The following is a 21,673-nucleotide window of genomic DNA, read 5'->3' on the forward strand; positions in this document are numbered from 1 at the left end:
ACTTGTGCGTAAGCGCAAGTTGGCACCTCGACAGTGTGCATTTCTAGTTACTTGCCCAAGCAGAGCATGAAAGTACTGTAATGGGCTGGGTACAGTATGTACAGTACAGTAAGTACTTGTAGGTGACAGGGACCGGAGCCCTGAAACGGCTTGGATTCTGTATGTATATAGGTGACACCTACAGCCAATGAGGGACCAGCATTCCTGGTGATGATGTCAGCAGAGTTTGGTATATAAGAGCGCTCTTGGTAATGTCTTCATTAACGGGTGAAGACATCAGGGACATGAGGCCAGCAGTGCACACCTCGTGGTGAAGACATCAGGGACATGAGGCCAGCAGTGCACACCTCGTGGTGAAGACATCAGGGACATGAGGACAGCAGTGCACACCTCGTGGTGAAGACATTAGGGACGGGACATGAGGCCAGCAGTGCACACCTCGTGGTGAAGACATCAGGGACATTAGGACAGCAGTGCACACCTCGTGGTGAAGACATCAGGGACATGAGGCCAGCAGTGCACACCTCGTGGTGAAGACATTAGGGACATGAGGACAGCAGTGCACACCTCGTGGTGAAGACATCAGGGACATGAGGCCAGCAGTGCACACCTCGTGGTGAAGACATCAGGGACATGAGGCCAGCATTGCACACCTCGTGGTGAAGACATCAGGGACATGAGGCCAGCATTGCACACCTCGTGGTGAAGACATCAGGGACATGAGGCCAGCAGTGCACACCTTGTGGTGAAGACATCAGGGACATGAGGCCAGCAGTGCACACCTCGTGGTGAAGACATCAGGGACATGAGTACAGCAGTGCACACCTCGTGGTGAAGACATCAGGGACATGAGGCCAGCAGTGCACACCTCGTGGCGCACTCTGCTTGTGCACAAGTAGACCATGTGTGGCCTCCTTGAGTGTGAGGTGCAAGTTGGCACCTCGACAGAGTGCAGTTCTAGTTCTTATTATTTTTATCAACAAGGAAATTCATTCCAGTTGTCTGATTTTCAGAGCTTACCTGCATTCTGCCTGGTCAGGGAGTCCTGTGCAGTCTGGAGACGAGTCAACGAAGCGTTGGTGTCAGTCTGGAGCCGAGTCAGCGAAGCGTTGGTGACGGCCTGGAGCTCGCTCAGCTTCTTGTCCATCGTGGATCCCAGGGATCTGATGTTTTTGGCGTTGTCGCACGGACGGACCGCAACGCAGGTGTCGCCGGCCGACTTCTGGTCCTCCGTGGACGATCCTGCAGAGTTTCAACCCATTCAGACCGGGAACGCACTTTTACACATTATCACTTTAATCATTGTTTTATACTTAAGCTATTAAAAAATAATCATTGTTTCATACTTAAGCTATTAAAAAAATAGAAGATATACAAGCTGACACCGCAGCACAGAGTGCCAATGTTTCATTAACCATAACACTAAAATACATATTCTCATTTTCTAGTTATTTTTCTCAATGCATGTGTGTGTGTGTGTGTGTGTGTGTGTGTGTGTGTGTGTGTGTGTGTGTGTGTGTGTGCGTGTGCGTGTGCGACTGTGCGTGCTTGTGTGTGTGCGCGCGTCCGTGTGTGTGTTCAAATTACCTTCCTGCATCTCAGTGCAGCTCACCTTGACAGACACTGCAGAGAAATATCACAGGAAAAGTTTAAATAAATACAAATCATTGCACATAGTCCAGAAAGTCCTCCAAGTTAGTGGCCCAAAACATCCTAACTTCGCATTAGCTGTTTATTTGGTTATTTGGGTAAATTGATGATAATATTATACAAGGACATTCAAAGCATTGCATTTGGGTAAAGTGACGATAATATTATAAGGACATTCAAAGCATTATATTTGGGTAAAGTGATGATAATATTATAAGGACCAAGCATAAAGTCACCATGCAAACTTTGATGAGGCAAAAAGTGTTGAGTTTAATTTCCTGAAAAACATGTTAATATTTTGGACATATTTGTTTTCTGCCCGGCGACAGCAGAGATATTGTTCTTTTGTAGTCGTGTACGTTACATGTTGTGTGGAAATATGGGGAAATACATGCAACGAACACAAACCCAATACGTGTATCTATCTATAAATGCGACAAATCTCTGTCTGTTTGTTTGTTTGTTTGTTTGTTTGTAATCCGCGTATCTCGAGAACCGTTCGTCCCACCGGCTTCAGATTCGGCACGCGCGTTCCCCGCCGCCGCGCGGAGTGCAGTGCCGGGCCTCGACCCGACCCGACTCGCGGTTTTCCGAAACCGGCGCGAAACGTTCGGAATCTCCTTATGCGGAGCTGATTGTTGACATCAGGCTGTTCCGGAGGAAATCGGCGCAAGCACTGAGTCATTGTGACATCACTTCATAAAAGGCTCTGACATCACGTACGCCACATGAGTCAACACAAAACCTCTGTGAATGTGTATGTATGTATGTAATCCGCGTATCTCGAGAACCCTTCTTCCCACCGGCACGCGCGTTCTCCAGATATGGGCATAAAGTCTGACATCAGAGTTTTCCGCAACCGGTACTGTGTGTGCAGAGATCTTCATATATGGGCATAAGTGGACAAAGACAAACAGATGGTCAAAACGGGTCCTATGACAACAGGTATATTGGGGTTTGCATTAAAGGGTGGGTCTGCATAGATCTCCATATATGGGCATAAAATGGATGCAGACAGACAAATACAGATATCTCCATATATGGGCATAAATGGACACTTGCAAACAGATTTTCAAAGATCTCCATATATGGGCATAAAGTGGACGCAGACAGACAGATACAGATATCTCCATATATGGGCATAAATGGACACAGGCAAACAGATGGTCAAAACGGGTCCTATGACAACAGGTATAATGGGGTTTGCATTAAAGGGTGGGGCATTCATGGGGTTTGCATTAAAGGGTGGGGCATTCATTCCTTATTTCAAATTCGGCACGTGCGTTCCCCACCGCAGCAGGTAGTGCAGTGCTCGGCCTCGACCCGACCCGATACACGATTTTCTGGAACCAGCACGAAAGGTTCGGATTCTGATGTCTGACATCAGGATTTTCCGGAACTGGCACTGTGTCTGCATAGATCTCCATATATGGGCATAAAATGGATGCAGACAGACAAATGCAGATATCTCCATATATGGGCATAAATGGACACAGGCAAACAGATGGTCAAAGATCTCCATATATGGGCATAAAGTGGACGCAGACAGACAGATACAGATATCTCCATATATGGACATAAATGGACACAGGCAAACAGATGGTCAAAACGGGTCCTATGACAACAGGTATAATGGGGTTTGCATTAAGTTTGTCTCCTCCTCCATCTGTTTGTCTGTGTCCCTTTATTCCCATTATGGAGATCTCTGTATCTGTCTGTGCCTCCGACTGTGTTGCAGACACAGTGCCGGTTCCCCCTTTAATGCAAACCCCATTATACCTGTTGTCATAGGACCCGTTTTGACCATCTGTTTGAAAAAGCGACAGAAATCTCATATATGGGCATAAAATGGACGCAGATAAACAGATATCTCCATATATGGCATATATGGGCATACAATGGATGCAGAATCACAAAGATCTCCATATACGGGCATAAAAGGGACACAGACAGACAGATACAGAGATCTCCATATATGGGCATAAAATGGACGCAGATAGACAGATCTCCATATATGGGCATATATGGGCATAAAATGGACACCGACAGACAGACAGATACAGATATCTCCATATATGGGCATAAATGGACACAGGCAGACAAATGGTCAAAACGGGTCCTATGAAAACAGGTATAATGGGGTTTGCATTAAAGGGCGGGGCATTCATTCCCTATTTACATTGTTCCGAGTTGGCCAGGTCGCCGACTAGACGCTGGGCCGCCCAAAGGGCGGCCCAGCTTCTAGTATATTATAATGAACCTACACTTAATCTTATTAAACCATTAATTAAGACGCCCTATGGGCGAGAAGTGCAGGCGCGGACTAACCGTCGTCGGTCAACTTCTGGTCCTCCGTGGACGATCCTGCAGTGTTTCAACCCATTCAGACCGGGAACGCACTTTTACACATTATCACTTTAATCATTGTTTTATACTTTAGCTATTAAAAACAATAGAAGATATACAAGCTCACACCACAGCACCGAGTGCCAATGTTTCATTAACCATAACACTAAAATAGAAATTCTCATTTTCTAGTTCTTTTTCTCACGTACCCCCTGCAGTACCCCTGCGTACCCCTAGTGGTACACGTACCCCCATTTGAGAAACACTGCTCTAAAGTACAACATGTGTCACGTGTAGATGGCAATAAGCCCTATTCACGGCCCGCCCACTCAGCATCCCCCCGGTGCTGAAGTCACGTTTTGAAGGGGTAAAACCCTGCTAAGCCCATAGAGTTAACACAGAAATCGCTAATTTAATGCAATTTCCGAATAGTACAGTATAAAATACGGCTAGCATGATCAAGAACACAAGATAGTAAAAGGCACAAAGCGTTATAATTTACTTTACCGTTCGAAATAATGATTTGTTGGCTTTAAGTCCAGCAATTTCTGTTATAGTTTCTCCTTCAAAACTGACGTCAGCACCAGGAAGTTGCTGAGAAATTTGCTGAGTGGGCGGGCCGTGAATAGGGCTTATGAAGTCAGACTAATCTGCATTATACAATAAGGTTCCGATGAAGCAATCTGATTGGTTGAAATAGCGCTCTACCCGTGCGAATAATGAGTATTACCACACGGCTCTCATCAAACAAAGATTTCAACTGTGCCAGAGACATATAAAGGTAGACGCCTCCTCCAACAGGGGGCGTTGGTAAAAGAGGACTGGCAAGCTTCCGGAATTCTGAAGAACGCTTCCTTGTGCGTCACAGAATGGGATGCTCGGTAGGCCAATCAGATGACATAGTAGCTAAATGTGGCATTAAAAAGTTACATATTTTTATCGAATATCTTAATTACAATGAAATGAAGTTGACATATTGTTTTTAAGGGCAACGGTTTTAGAATCGCAATATTACACTCAAGAGTGTGTGACGTGACATGCCGGACAGAGGGACTGACGGAGGGACAGCCGGTGGAGGTTTTAATAGTAACTGCGACCTGACGGTCGCAATGAAGGCATACAACATCAGGTATAACATTTAATTACTAAACATAAAGTTACCAGTAAGACTCCCTAAATCGGGAGATAAGCGACCATCAGGTCACATACACAAACTTTGGAAGGCAATGGTAGCCAATCAGGAGGGAACATGGGAAATGGGACAGATCCATTGTTATGTAATTCATAACAATAATTCAATGCCATGTTATACTCCAACAATTACAGCACACGATTTACATGATCTTAATAATAGCTCAACCACTCTCCCATCCCAATCTCTAATAATTAGGCCTAATACTCCCCCTATTTCAAACTCAAGTGATGGTTTAAAGGCTATAAATGACATTTTTACACCACCTCCTCTCCCCCCCATTGTCACCCCAGAGCCAGCTAACAACAATCAATATCACTCTACAAATGACATGGACGCATTATTTTCAGGTAGAGGTCTCCACATAATCCATTTAAATATAAACAGTTTGAAATGCAAATCAAAGTTGTCAGAATTTAAATCTATGTTTGGCAATGGGAAAGTGGGAATACTCTCTTTCTCTGAAACCAAACTGGATGATTCCTGCACAGACACAGAGATAGAGATCAAAGGCTATACAGTAATCCGGAAGGACAGGGACCGTTGGGGGGGGGGGGGGGGGGGTATGTATATATGTAAGAGCAGACATAACATATACTGTACTACCAGAACTAGGAATGGACACCGAATCTGTCTGGATAAAAATAATTTTTCCTAGTGCAAAGCCTCTGATAATTGGGGCCATCTACAGACCTCCAGACCAAAACTCATTTTATGACCTCATGGAGAAGCATGTGGCGGGTTTAGGGAGCGCAGAGGTGATTTTAACAGGAGATTTTAATACCAACATCCATCGGAAAGACACTCCCATTTTCAAAACCTTCAAACACTTCTGTATTTTACACAATCTTACCCAAATGATCAAACAATACACAAGGATAAGCCATAATTCTCGTACCACCATAGACCTTATATTAGCATCAGATAAATCTAGAATAAAAAATAGCGGAGTCATAGAATGTAACATGAGCGACCATAACATAATCTTCTGCACACGAAAAATTCCACATAGGGCCGCAGTACAGTGTCACACCACAAGGACCTGTAGATCCATGAAACTTTATTCCCCTGAAGCCCTAACTACAGCACTAGACAACATGGATTGGTCAGAAGTTTTAAAATGCTCCTCAGTCGAGGAGACCTGGTCTCGTTTTAAAGAAATATTTTTGTTAGCATTAGATCATTTAGCACCCTCAAAAAAGGTCAGGGTCAGAGCTCGTTCCGAGCCATGGATGAACACAGAAATAATGAATGCAATTAAACACAGAAATAAAACCCACTCAGAATACAGGAAAACAAATAATGAGGAAACACTAGTAAAAAGCAGGAAACTACGCAACACAGTAAATAATTTGATTAAAAAGGCTAAAAAGAACTTTTTAAATGAAAATATTGAGGAAAACAAAAACCATCCGCAAAAATTATGGGAGGCATTAAAAAATTTAGGCTGCAACAATAAACTACAAACAAAAAGTGCAAATATCTGTATAATTTCTAGTGGCTCACTTAAAACCGAAAAACTGGTGGTGGCAAACTGCTTCAACAGCTTCTTCACCACTATTGCCACCAAATTGGTCAGTGAACTTCCCCCACATGCAGGTCTATATGGCTATGACCATATAGTAGCACACTATGAAAACCTAGGGGCAAAAAAAGATGCATTCAAGTTCAAACCCGTAAAAACAGACGATGTGCTGAAAAAACTAATTGCCCTCCAATCTAACAAGGCCACTGGCCTAGATAATATACCCACCAGGTACCTTAGAGATGCAGCTGTTTCCATCGCTCCTAGCGTAACTCACATTACGAATACATCCATCACAAATTGTCACGTCCCACAGGACTTCAAAATGGCTAGAGTGATACCATTATATAAAAAAGGAAGTAAATTGGAACCAGGCAACTATCGCCCTGTCTCCATCCTGAGTTCAATCTCAAAGGTAATAGAGAGATCCATTCAAGAACAAATAAACAGCTACCTTGCCGAGAACAAACTGCTGTTTGAATTCCAGTCGGGTTTTAGAACATCTCATTCCACTGATACATGCCTGCTGTACCTAACTGACTACATCAAACGTGAAGTGGACTCGGGCAAATACTGCGGTATGGTCATGCTGGACCTCCAAAAGGCATTTGATACAGTAAATCATTCTATATTATTGAACAAACTAAGGGCGATTGGTTTTGACAGCGCATCAATAAAATGGATGAAATCCTACCTCGAGGGAAGAGAACAAATGGTGGACATCAACGGAACCATGTCCTCGTCCCTCCCGGTGAGCTGCGGTGTCCCCCAAGGTAGCATTCTGGGGCCGTTACTGTTTCTATTATACATTAACGACATGAATACGGCCTGTAACTGTAAACTGTTCCTGTTCGCGGACGACTCAGCTCTCCTGATTTCAGGTGAGAACAAATTGCAGGTTGAGGAAGCTCTTAGCTTTGAAGTCACCAAAATTCGTGTTTGGCTTACTGACAACAAACTGTCACTACATCTAGGTAAAACGGAATCTATTCTTTTTGGGTCCAGACATTCCCTAAAGGAGATAAATATAAACGATTTCAAGATCAAAGTAGATGACACAGAAATCTCAAGCAAGGAAGAGATTACCTATCTGGGCTGTATTCTTGTTAACCAAAGAACCAGATTCCTGGGCAGGATGTCCCCTTTCATCAACAAAAGGGCCCTTGGGACTCTTGCTGGTGCCATCATTCAGCCCCATTACGACTATGCCTGCACCTCCTGGTACTCCAACATCAAAATGTCACTCAAGACAAAGCTTCAAACTTCCCAAAACAAATTGATTTGCCTACTTCTCGACCTGGGGCCCATGACCCATATTTCCCCCACTCATTTTGCGGGCCTAGGATGGCTCAATGTAGAAGACAGGGTTAAACAATTGAAAATGGGTCTGACTTTCAAAATAGTCAATGCAAATCTATCATCAACCCCCACAGTGCCCGCATATTTGACCAAACACCTCCAAAAAGTAAGCGACACCCACAGCTACAACACCAGAGGGAGCGCAAACAACGATTTAATAATACAAATCCATAGTACAAACATGGGGAAATTCTCCTTTTACAATACAGCCACTGAAGTGTGGAATTCTTTGACTATTTCCCTCAAAACAAGTAACTCGCTGGCCTCCTTTAAAACAGCCTTGAAAATTCATCTTTCAGGAGGTCAGAGGCGTAGGCAGTAGTCTTTTCTTCCTGACGACAGGTGAAAAGTTACTCCCCCCCAATAACCCCCCCCCCCTTTTTGCACTGAACATAATAAGTGAAGTATATATATATATATATATATATATTTTTTTTTTATCAAATGCAACGAATATTGCATGTTCTGTAACATTTTTTTGCACCAAACATATGAAGTATATATTTTTATATATTGCAAGGAATATTGCCATGTTATGTAACATTGTTTGCACCGAACATATAGTGAAGTACATTTTTATCAATTGCAACGAATATTGCCATGTTCTGTAAAATGAGTGCCGAGGACTTCCAATGGAATCAAGACTGTAAAAGGACTTATTGGGATGTTCCTATTGGTCAGAATGTTTTTTTGCCATACCAAGGCCGTGCTGCATGTTTTCTAATGTGTCCACTGTTTGTATGTAAATTCATTGTGTCAATAAAATAATCAATCAAAAAAAAAATGACATGACTGTAGAGATGGGGTGATTTTAGGCCAAAATCTGTGGGAGCAGTGTCCAAAAATGTGTCTTGCAAGAATCGGCCTCATGGTGGCACTAGAAGAGGACAATAGAACTCCTAACTGGTTCAATACCGTTAGGAGAAGGCGCGCTCTCTGCTGGAGTCTTGTGGAGAGGTCTGTAGTTTCTTTGGGTGCAGATTCATGTAGAACTTGAAATGAAGGGAATATCCGCACTCTCTTGAATTATGACTTCAATAATTATTTATTTCTTTATACATAGGCACAGCAGCAGCAGTCTATCTAGAGAAACGGACGCGTTTCGGCCTACTGGCCTTCCTCAGCGTTTCAAACTATCATGAGTCAGTCAGAAGTGACTTATATAGCCAAGCAATAGGTTGTACAGCTGCATCTCATCAAGGGGAATTAATTACCCACATTTCATACATATTCATAGTTACAAAAAGTCTATAATAAAAATATACAATACAAATTACATATATAGTTTCCACAATCAGTGCAGTCAAATATTTCATTTTACAAAAAACAATTCAATAATAATTCTTCATTCATTCCTTTAGGGAACTCTGTATTCAGAGCATGGATCCAGTAAGCTTCCCTTTGGAGTAGTAACTTGTCCCTGTCTCCACCTCTTCTTGGGGAGTTAACAAGTTCAATACCTTGAAATCTTAAAGTGCAAATATCATGCTTAACCATATTAAAATGCCTTGCAACAGGAGACTTCTCGTCTTTATTTCGAATGTTACTTTTATGTTCTATTATTCTTGTTCTCAATTCACGTTTAGTTTTTCCTACATAGCAATAACCACAAGGGCATTTTAATAGATAAACCACATATGTTGTCTTGCAAGTAATCCTACCCTTAACTTTAATTTTTTTACCTGTATGAGGGTGTGTAAAGGAATTACCAGTAATCATCGCATTACAGTTTATACAGGTTTTGCAGGAAAAGTTCCCTGAAGGTAAAGTATTTAAAAAATGTTTTGGTTTAATAGAAATGTCATTTTTAATTAGTTTATCACTTAAATTCTTTGCCCTCTAGTTAGCAAAGATTGGAGGAGTGGTGAATGCTTTCCCCACCTCTGGATCACTGGACAAGATGTGCCAGTGTTTCTTGACAATCTCCCTAGTTGACTGAGAAGACCCGTCCAACATAATCAACTTGTCGAGCAGACATCTGAACCGCGATGAATTGACAGTCCTCTCTAAAGGTTTGTCTTTTGTGCCGTCGGTAAAGGCGGACTCATTCAACACAAAGGTCGAACTGTTCAAATTCTTTAGATCGATAAAACTTAAAGCTTTTTTTAATAAGGACACAGACGCTAACAACCCGCCCCTCTCTCCCCAACTGGGGAGCACAGGAGAGCCTATAAAAGACAGTCACGTGACCAAGTCCTTTAAACCCAAGAGTACATTTGTTCCTCCTATATCTAATGCTTCTGTAAACACTTTCTGTCGTTTGGTTGACCAAGATGTGTCTTCTTTACTATCCCCTATTGACTCTATTAATCACTGCTACTCTAATTTATCTCCCCAAGAAGCTATAGCCTTGAAAGATATTTCGAATGACCAATCTATTGTCATTCGCAGAGCAGATAAAGGGGGTGCTATTGTTCTGCAAGACAGAGAGTCATATATTATGGAAATAAAGAGACAATTGAGTAACAGTGAATATTATATGGTGTTAAGTTGTGACCCTACTATTCGTTTTTCCCAAGAAATTAAAAGTATTCTAGATAAAGCTGTGTCTGATCAAATTATGTCAAAGGATGAATACAAATTTTTGCTACGGGAACACCCAGTATGTCCTATTCTATACACCTTGCCGAAAATACATAAGAGTTGTGAACCACCTGTCCCAGGGCGCCCCATAGTGGCGGGTATTGGCTCTCTAACCGAACCCATTTCTCAGTTTATTGATTTTTATATCAAAGATTTGGTGTTTAATTTACCTTCCTATCTAAAAGACACAACAGACTTTTTAAATAAGTTAAAGTCTATTGGAAATATAGCAGACACAGAGTTGATATGCACCATGGATGTAACCAGCCTATATACGAATGTGCCCCATGAAGAAGGTTTAGCAGCACTTAAATACTATATGGAATCAAGAGAAACTCAGTCTCCCCCTACAGACCTGATTATGGACCTAGCCCAAATGGTTCTCACTAAAAACTATTTTAAATTCGAAAACGAATTCTACCTTCAAAAAGCAAGGTGTTTCAATGGGTAGCCCTTTCGCCCCTAATTATGCAAATTTGTTTATGGGTAAATTTGAGGAAGACTATGTATACAAAGACAACCCATATAGTACTTATATAAAAGGCTGGTGTAGGTACATTGATGATATCTTTTTTGTGTTTGGTGGTACAGAAGAAATGTTGAAAGAATTTATGGTGTATATAAATTCCAGGTTACCCTCTATCAAGTTCACCTTGGAAGCTAGTCTAGTAACTGTTTCTTTCTTGGATGTGTGCATTAAAAAGACAACTAGTGGTATCCAGACAAAAGTGTTTCGCAAGAAAACTGATCGAAATAATTATTTACATTTCTCCAGCTATCACCCTACTAGCTTGAAAAGAGGATTACCATATAGCCAACTGCTAAGACTCAAAATAATCTGTAACACTGAATCTGATTTTGAAGATCAGTCCACTGAGATGTGCAAGCGGTTCAGAGATAGAGGCTATAATGAACAAGTGTTAATTCAAAGTAAGTCAAAAGTTAACCCCTTGGATAGAAACAGCCTCTTGGCTCCTAAATCTTCATTTGCTGTAAAAAAGAACCCTATAGTCATGACAACCACATTTTCTCCCATCTCTCAGTCAACTAGGGAGATTGTCAAGAAACACTGGCACATCTTGTCCAGTGATCCAGAGGTGGGGAAAGCATTCACCACTCCTCCAATCTTTGCTACAAGAGGGCAAAGAATTTAAGTGATAAACTAATTAAAAATGACATTTCTATTAAACCATTTTAAATACTTTACCTTCAGGGAACTTTTCCTGCAAAACCTGTATAAACTGTAATGCGATGATTACTGGTAATTCCTTTACACACCCTCATACAGGTAAAAAAATTAAAGTTAAGGGTAGGATTACTTGCAAGACAACATATGTGGTTTATCTATTAAAATGCCCTTGTGGTTATTGCTATGTAGGAAAAACTAAACGTGAATTGAGAACAAGAATAATAGAACATAAAAGTAACATTCGAAATAAAGACGAGAAGTCTCCTGTTGCAAGGCATTTTAATATGGTTAAGCATGATATTTGCACTTTAAGATTTCAAGGTATTGAACTTGTTAACTCCCCAAGAAGAGGTGGAGACAGGGACAAGTTACTACTCCAAAGGGAAGCTTACTGGATCCATGCTCTGAATACAGAGTTCCCTAAAGGAATGAATGAAGAATTATTATTGAATTGTTTTTTGTAAAATGAAATATTTGACTGCACTGATTGTGGAAACTATATATGTAATTTGTATTGTATATTTTTATTATAGACTTTTTGTAACTATGAATATGTATGAAATGTGGGTAATTAATTCCCCTTGATGAGATGCAGCTGTACAACCTATTGCTTGGCTATATAAGTCACTTCTGACTGACTCATGATAGTTTGAAACGCTGAGGAAGGCCAGTAGGCCGAAACGCGTCCGTTTCTCTAGATAGACTGCTGCTGCTGTGCCTATGTATAAAGAAATAAATAATTATTGAAGTCATAATTCAAGAGAGTGCGGATATTCCCTTCATTTCAGGCACTAGAAGAGGGCCATGTGAGAAATGAGGGGGGGTTGTGGTTTTGCAGCCAAGGAGTGTTTATGCAAAGTTTGGCATGGATTGGGGCAACGGTGGTGGAGATATGAGTAGGGGAAAAGTGTGACGTGACTGACAGAGGGAGGGACTGACAGCCGGTGGAGGTTTTGATAGTAACTGTGCGACCTGACGGTCGCAATAATAGGCCTACCACCATCGGTGTATGAGTGTGTGTGTGTGTGTGTGTGTGTGTGTGTGTGTGTGTGTGTGTGTGTGTGTGTGTGTGTGTGTGTGTGTGTGTGTGTGTGTGTGTGAATGGTTGAATGTGATATACAATCATCTTAAAGCGCCTTGGATAAATGCACCATTTGCTTATAGACATGTTATGTTGCCAGGTTCTACAGACAGTGGACATTGATAGTGAGTTAACTTAAAGTTACAAAACCTGCATTGCTTCTCTTGACCTCCTGCAGTTCACTCTCAGTGGTGTTGAGCCTCATTTCAGTGGTGTTGAGCCTCATTTCTACGGTGGACAGCTGGTCAAGGAGGGCTGAAATCATCCCAGAATTAGAATTAAATCATTCATAAATAGTAAATAGTAATTAAAAAAAAGACATGCATTTCAGTTGTTCATGTGATTTGACCCAAATCATAGTCCAGTGGTCTACTTGTAATACATAAATAAAACACATTGCATGTAGTCCAGTCATCTGCTATGTAATAAATAAATCAGGTATAACATTTAATCACTAAACGTAAAGCTATTATACCTGCATTGTGACTCTCAGTGGTGTTGAGCCTCATTTCAGTGGTGTTGAGCCTCATTTCTAGGCGGGACAGCTGAGCAAGGAGGGCTGAAATCATCCCAGAATTAGAATTACTTTACAAATAGTTTACATTATAAAAATACTTTAATTTGAGTGATTCATGTGATTTGACCCAATCGTAAAGCTTTCCCTTGTCAATTACGTTACGTGGATCTAATATGAATTGCATTTGTCAAACAATGCGTGCGTGCGTGCGTGCATGCGTGTGTGTGTGTGTGTGTGTGTGTGTGTGTGTGTGTGTGTGTGTGTGTGTGTGTGTGCGTGCGTGCGTGCGTGCGTGCGTGCGTGCGTGTGTGCACGTGCGCGCGCGTGTTTAAATTACCTGTCTCCATCTCAGTGCAGCTCACCCTGACAGACACTGCAGAGAAATATCACAGAACAAGTTCAAATAAATAGAAATCATTACACATAGTCCAGAAAGTCCAAAAACTCCAAGTTAGTGGCCCAGAACATCCTAACTCCATGTGAGCTTGTATTTGGGTAAAGTGATGATAATATTATAAGGACCAAGCATAAGGTCACCATGCAAACGTTGATCAGGGAAAAAGTGTTGATTTTCATTTCATGTTGAAAAAACATGTTAATATTTTGGACATATTTGTTTTCTGCCCGGCGACAGCAGAGATATTGTTCTCTCGTAGTCGTGTACGTTACATGTTGTGTGGAAATATGGGGAAATACATGCAAGGAACACAAACCCAATACGTGTATATTACCAGTAAGACTCCCTAATCGGGAGATAAGCGACCGTCAGGTCGCAGCGTGATTTTAGGGCAACATGTGTAGGAGCAGTGTCCAATGTGTTTGAAAAAATCAGCCTGATGGTGGTGCTATATGGGACAGATCCATGTTGATGACATGAGTGTTGATGACATGAGTGTAGACATACTGTGTACCGATTTGCGTGATTTTAGTCGCCTCACAGCTAGAATAGGGGACGCTGTGGGCGCTGGGGGCGTGTTCCCTCCTTCGCGTCATCAGCACCCACACCCTATAGGTGGGGTTGGCGAAAGGGCCTTTCTGTGTGGAGTTTGCATGTTCTCCCCGTGTCTCCTAGGGTAGGTAGCCTCACAAAAACATGCAGTAATCCTGGTCTCTATACTGCCTCCCCCTGGCCAGCCGGGGCTCGCCAGGCGTGGCAGAGGGAGAGCAGAGCACAGGATTACAGCTGAGGCAATTGGCACTGGGTGAAAAAATGGATTACAATATATATATATATATATATATATATATTTTAGGGGCTGTAGAATGGGCTCAGGGCTGGTTCAGGGTTCTTCAGATTAGCTTAGCAACATGGCTATGATTGTGGTCTATTCCATAAAACAGTGTGAATCCTTCCTCATTGTGGAATATAACTGGTGAATGAAAGCTTACTGTGAACTCCAACGGTGATTCCAACCAATAGCAGCAGACCTAGCAGACCCACAGCAAACACAGGAAGCTTGGAGCTGCACTTCCTGTCTGGAGTGACTGAGGGCAGACAGGCAGACAGACAGACAGACAGACAGACAGACAGACAGACAGACAGACAGACAGACAGACAGACAGACAGACAGACAGACAGACAGACAGACAGACAGACAGACAGATAGATTTGTATTGCCCTTAAAAAACACTGCTAAATTTTAGTTGACCTTGTACCAGTGAACTGTACTATCATGAAACTTTACCTTTTCAGTTGCAATCTTCTAAAAAACACTTCAATCAATCAATTAAAAGTACAGTACTAGCTATTTTCAAAATATTTTGTATACAATGTTGTATGATTTGTGTATGAAATAGGACATTCTGCACACTTTTACTCCAGTAGCCTACAGTATACATTTAGAATTCCAGATCAGGTGTAAACAGAGTATTTCTACACTGCAGTATTGATGGTTTTTAAGTAAATCATTTTGGGTTCTTTCTCCACCCCTGACAGCCAGCTGCAGGTGAATGGCAACGACGCGCACAATGCTGTCAGCAGTGCTGGAAAAAAATACTCACATTCTTTACTCAAGTAAAAGTATCAATACTGCAATATAGAAATATTGCTACAAGTAAAAGTCAGGAATTCTAAATGTCCTTGAGTAAAAGTATTAAAGTGTTGGCATCAAAGTGTAAAGAAAGAAAATTGTACCAAAAGTAAAAGTAGGCCTACATAAATATGAATGTAGTGGAGTAAAAGTACAATATTTGGATCTGAGCTCTAGTGAAGTAGAAGTAAAAGTATTGGAAATTAGAAACACCAAGTAAAGTACAAATACCTCAAAATTGTAATTTTAAGTAAATCTACTTAGTTACTTTCCAGCACTGGCTGTCAGCACAGCACATATAGTAACAGTCAGTATGTAAAGCATCTTTAACTCATATAAAGGATGGTTTTATGATATCTTTAACTCATATAAAGGATGGTTGATATCTTTAACTCATATAAAGGATGGTTTTATGATAACTTTAACTCATATAAAGGATGGTTGATATCTTTAACTCATATAAAGGATGGTTGATATCTTTAACTCATATACAGGGATAGTTTTATGATATCTGTAACTCATATACTGGGATGGTTTTATGTGATAACATATCTTTAACTCATATAAAGGATGGTTTTATGTGATAACATATCTTTAACTCATATAAAGGATGGTTTTGTGTGATAACATATCTTTAACTCATATAAAGGATGGTTTTATGTGATAACATATCTTTAACTCATTTAAAGGAATGGTTTTATGTGATAACATATCTTACCAGGCTGCGGTACGTTGTGTGGCCGTTGCTCCTGAGGTGGAGGGTCGTCCACGTTTTCATAGACCACATCGCCTTGCTGCTGAGGTGGAGGGTTGTTATAGACCACATCACCTTGCTGCTGAGGTGGAGGGTTGTTATAGACCACATCACCTTGCTGCTGAGGTGGAGGGTTGTTATTGACCCCATCACCTTGCTGCTGAGGTGGAGGGTTGTCGATGTCGTCATAGATTGCATCATCATTCTCCTCCATCTCAATGTTTTCAAAGTGCAAAGCCACGGACATTTCTACCTTAACTAAAAGATGCTAAAGTTATACGGTCCGCTTGTTTACCTTTACGACTAAAGTGAAACGCACACTGGAGAAAGAGTGAAGTATCATCTCTCTTTTGTCTCTGTCTCTCTTCCCCTTTATCTGGGCTGTTCCTCCCTCCTCCCTCCTCCCTCACGCTTAGAAACCTTTTTTTATTATTTTAATGTTGCCATGGTTGTTGTTTTTCAGTTTATTAATTAGTCAGCTAATTAAGTATTTACCCAGGACATATGTGGTATATGATAAATGGTATTGTGCCATATACTGTGTTCATCCATTCACACTCTGATGGCAGAGGAAACCATGCAAGGCACCAACCTGCTCACCGGGAGCAACTAGGGGTTTAGAGTCTTGCTCAAGGACTTTTCAAACTCTAATTGTGGGCGAGCCCGGGATCGAACTGGGAACCCTTAGGGAACCCTCCGTGTTCTAAGACGGCAACTCTACCCCTGAGCCACTGCCACCTTTTATGATAACATATTGTAGGTTAATTCTCACTATAAATGTGCAGGTGAAAACAACTACTGCTGCTAAGAAAAAAAAAAAGAAAAGAAAAAACTCATTAGCCACTCATAGTTGACAACTTCAAATGTAAATATGATTATATTATGTATAATACTAATAAAAAGAAAGAACGAAAAAAAATATATGGGACAGATCACAATACAAAGTTTCTTTTGTAATAGTTGGGGTTACTTGGGGTCGGGTAACGCCTGACACTTTGCTTCCCCTGACACATCACTGTGACATCACAGGTGACATCACAGTGATGGGCCTGGTGTACAAGATACACTACACCACTATGATACCCAAGTACCTGTCAAAATACTTTATTAACATTAAGGATGTCCATAATTAAAACACCAGAGGTAGCGCCACAGATCACTTCCAACCCAGAATCAAAACCAACAAAGGGTCAAACTCGTTTTTCTGCTATACCACCAAAATGTGGAAAGCCTTACCGAAGGCTATAAAGGAGTGTGGATCACTAGCATCCTTTAAAATTGCCCTGAAAAAACACTTACAGGCAGCAGCCGTTCGCAACTGGTAAAAAAAAAACGAACCTAGCCCAACCCTACCCTCCCCTGCCCCTTCTTTGTATATACTGTTTGTTTAGACTTACTGTTTTCTTTTTTTGTTTTTCTTTACATATCTACTGCATAGTACTGTGTTCTATTTGTCTGCCATTCAATGTTATATGAGATACTTTAATGGTTTCCAGTGGAAATAAGCTGTCTTTTCATGGATCTCCTTTTAGTAGACCTTGTACCAGTGAACTGTACCGTCATGAAACTGTACCTTTTCCTATGCAAACTTCTAATAAAGTCTTCAATCAATCAATCAATGTCAGATACTCAGAGCAGGGATCTCCATATATGGGCATAAACAGGTGACATCACAGTGATGTCAGATACTAAGAGCAGGGATCTCCATATATGGGCATAAAAGGGATTGTATCCCAGATGATGCCCTGTTAGGAGAACCACACTAACAAAATCCATATATGGCCAAGACAGATCTTTGCCCTTAGGCGTCTTAATGGTCCTATTCCTTATTCACTCTGCTGGTCATTACGTCACCCTGTCATAATCCAATCAGAGATCCTTTAAAAACGGCTTGCATTCACTATAGCTCTGCTTGTCTTGGATCCAAAGCTTCGGATCTGCTGCTGCTTAGCTGCCTCCTCCACCCAGCCTCCACCCCAGCCTCCACCTTTTGACCAGAGTCTGGCATAGGCTCAAATACTTGTGATTTTATGTCTGCTGATTCAAGCTAATAACTAGAACTGCACTCTGTTAAGGTGCCAACTTGCAGCTTGTGCACAAGTAGGCCATATACAGTACATGGCTCCATCCCTATGGGGGTTTTGCTTAACGTTCCCTGAGTTTGCCTATCAAGCAGCTTGGATAAAATTCAGGGAACATCTCTGAATGCGGAGCCCTTTAACACCATGTTCAAACTGTATTCCATTGGTTGTGATAAATGGTTAAATCTACTTTGACATGAGTGTTCCTAATCCTTACTAAACAGGCAGAGTCAGGCTTTTACCTCTAACTGGACGAATCGCGTGAGAATTGGGTGCACACTCCTTAGAGGCCTAGGAAAAAAACCCTGCTCTGCATTTTTGTACAAAGGATCTCAATGTAAATATGCCATGTGCTTTCCTGAGCGTAACCTTTTAGTTGACCTTGTACCAGTGACACTGTACTGTCATGAAACTATACCTTTTCCTATGCAAACTTCTAATTAACATTTCAATCAATCAATCAAAGTATAGAGCCATCAGGAGGGTGATTTTTGTAAAACCCCAAATCCTACAGATATCTCTGTAGTCATGTGATCAACACAGATCTGTCCGATTTTTCATATTCCATCCTGATTGGCTGAGCGTCCATCTAAGATTAGCAAGGGTTGCTGCCTTTGAACAAAATGCCTAAAATCACGACCGCAGCGTCAGATGTCTTCCTTTGCAGAGGAAGACATCTTTTACACTGGCCTAGAATCACACCACCAGCAGGCAGATCTTTTCAAAACACATTGTTTTCATATTACTTCTAGAGATGTATAAAATATACAAAATGATTATTATTTTATTAATGGAATTTCTTAGATTTGTTTGAGTAATGTCCTGTCACGGACATTACAGTTAGTTTTTAAAACATATAGAATTATTTAATAAAATCGTATCAAAATGATTTAATAAAATCTTTTGAAATAAATATATATTTTTAATGTAGGAAAATAAAAATTTTACCCGAGTCGTGAGCCACAAATGGGTCCCGACCCACTGTTTGGGAAACTTAAATGCACAACTTAAAGGCCTGCCCTCAACATGTCACTTGAGTAAAAGGTGACATTTGGCATCAGGATAAAAGGGAACCAAACTAAATGTTATTGTTATTGACTTCTCTGTTTTGCGAAGCGTAACATGAAAGGGGAACCCACCTTATACCCTGATGAGCAGGTTGGTGCCGATGAGCAGGTTGGTGCAGGGTTTGTCGCCATCAGGGGCATAGTTCCGCCGATTTAAACAAATCCAATACGGAACTAAAACTTCCTATGTTTGGCCGCTAGTTACGCTGTTTTCCCCCCGCGAGGTACCAAAAAGAGTGTCTACATTGGACCCCATTCGTTTTCCCCTTTGATTTTCTAACCTTAATAAACGTTGTCATAAATACTTTATGGTTCCTGTCGCTAGTGAAAAACTCCCTTTCAATCACCATGATATGCGTTTTGTGCAAGTGTGACGGAGAGAGTCGCAGCCCCAGCCTTGAAGCCTCAAAAGTCTAGTATCTCCCCCGGACTAAAGAGATGTCTCTTTGGTCAAGATATTGGACTTTCGCGCGGGAGACCCGGGTTCGAACCCGGGTGGGGAGGTTCGGATCACCTCCGTTACATTGGTGCCGTGACCCGGATTCGGGCTTCCCCGTAGGAGGAGGTCAAAGGGGGGTGAGTGTGACGGAGAGAGTCGCAGCCCCAGCCTTGACACAAAAACGTCATTTTCGCAGTATAGAGACCAATGGCTTCGCTTCATCCATATTTTTTCACAGTCTATGGTCGCCATGCTGACTTGTGGTGGACATTTATGTCACATGCAAATGACAATAATATTATCAGAAACACATGAGAGCTGCGCCCTGAATGACCATAACAGGTCTGTAACTCTGAGAGGGTGATAACGGTTTCTCTACCCCTGGGCTATGCCGCCCCACAACCATAGGGTCCATTTGTTTCCATTTGTACACTCTCAGAGTTATGGAGGACCTTGCTAATAAAACATGTGAGTACCACTAGTGCTAGACACTAGAGCAGTGTCATACACATTCTGAAGATAACCTGGGTCAATTGGGTATTTATGATCCAAATCAGAACGTTATGATGGTGTGTAAAACAGAAAATCTAAAACATGCCACGGACAAGGACAAGGGGCTTGGGAAGGAGTCCCAAAAAAGTCACTTTAACCATTATTTTATACTTTTATAAAAAATAAAAAAAAAGCGGGGGGGCCTACCAGAGATAGAAATGCCATTAAATGGGGATCAGTAGCCTAATGAAAGTCAAACTGGGGGTCATTGGAATTAAAATGGTTGAGAATCACTGCTGGAGCTGTAGAAATCTTCTCTTCATGGGGGTCCCTGGAGTATCTTTTCAAATGGTGGTCTGCGGGCTAATACGTGTAAATTTGGGGGTCCTTGTCTGACATGAATAAGTTAGATAACTACTGATGTACGCTGCAGTCAGGTGGGACATCTGCTGGTTGACGAGGAGTACTGCATGAAGAGCATCTTTTTAAAATGGGATCGATCGTCCCTTTGGTCTAGGGGTCGAACACACAGCAGAGTTTAAATGGGATCGTCCCTTTGGTCTAGGGGTCGAACACACAGCAGAGTTTAAATGGGACCGTCCCTTTGGTCTAGGGGTCGAACACACAGCAGAGTTTAAATGGGATCGTCCCTTTGGTCTAGGGGTCGAACACACAGCAGAGTTTAAATGGGATCGTCCCTTTGTCTAGGAGTTGAACACACAGCAGAAGACCAGGGTTGTTTCTTCAGGAACACCATTATCTAGTTTGAAAAGCACAACACTACCCTCCACAGGCAAGAGTTTATGGAGCCAGAACAGTCTCATAATTCACAAATGCGTACCTCCAGTTTTGTAATTTTTGAAATTTTGTGTTTCCACATTTTGAACTCACATGCCCAGATTTGAAACTCACAAGGTCAGATTCTTGTGTATTTTGTATCTGTGATTTGTATCTGTGTTTTGTATTTGTGTTTTGTATCTGTGATTTGTATTTGTGATTTGTATTTGTGTTTTGTATTTGTGATTTGTATCTGTGATTTGTATCTGTGATTTGTATTATTATTTGTTATTTGCATCTCTGATTTTTATCTGTGATTCAAATCCACAAAATACAAACACAAATCACAGATACAAATCACAAATACAAAACACAAACACAAAACACAGATACAAATCACAGATACAAAACACAGATACAAATCACAAATACAAAACACAAACACAAATCACAGATACAAATCACAGATACAAATCACAAATACAAAACACAGACACAAAACACAGACACAAAACACAGATACAAAACACAAATACAAAACACAAACACAAAACACAAATACAAATCACAAATACACATCATATAAATCCA

This window comes from Nannobrachium achirus (genome assembly GCF_963921795.1).
Source record: "Nannobrachium achirus genome assembly, chromosome: 14".
Lineage (NCBI taxonomy): Eukaryota > Metazoa > Chordata > Actinopteri > Myctophiformes > Myctophidae > Nannobrachium > Nannobrachium achirus.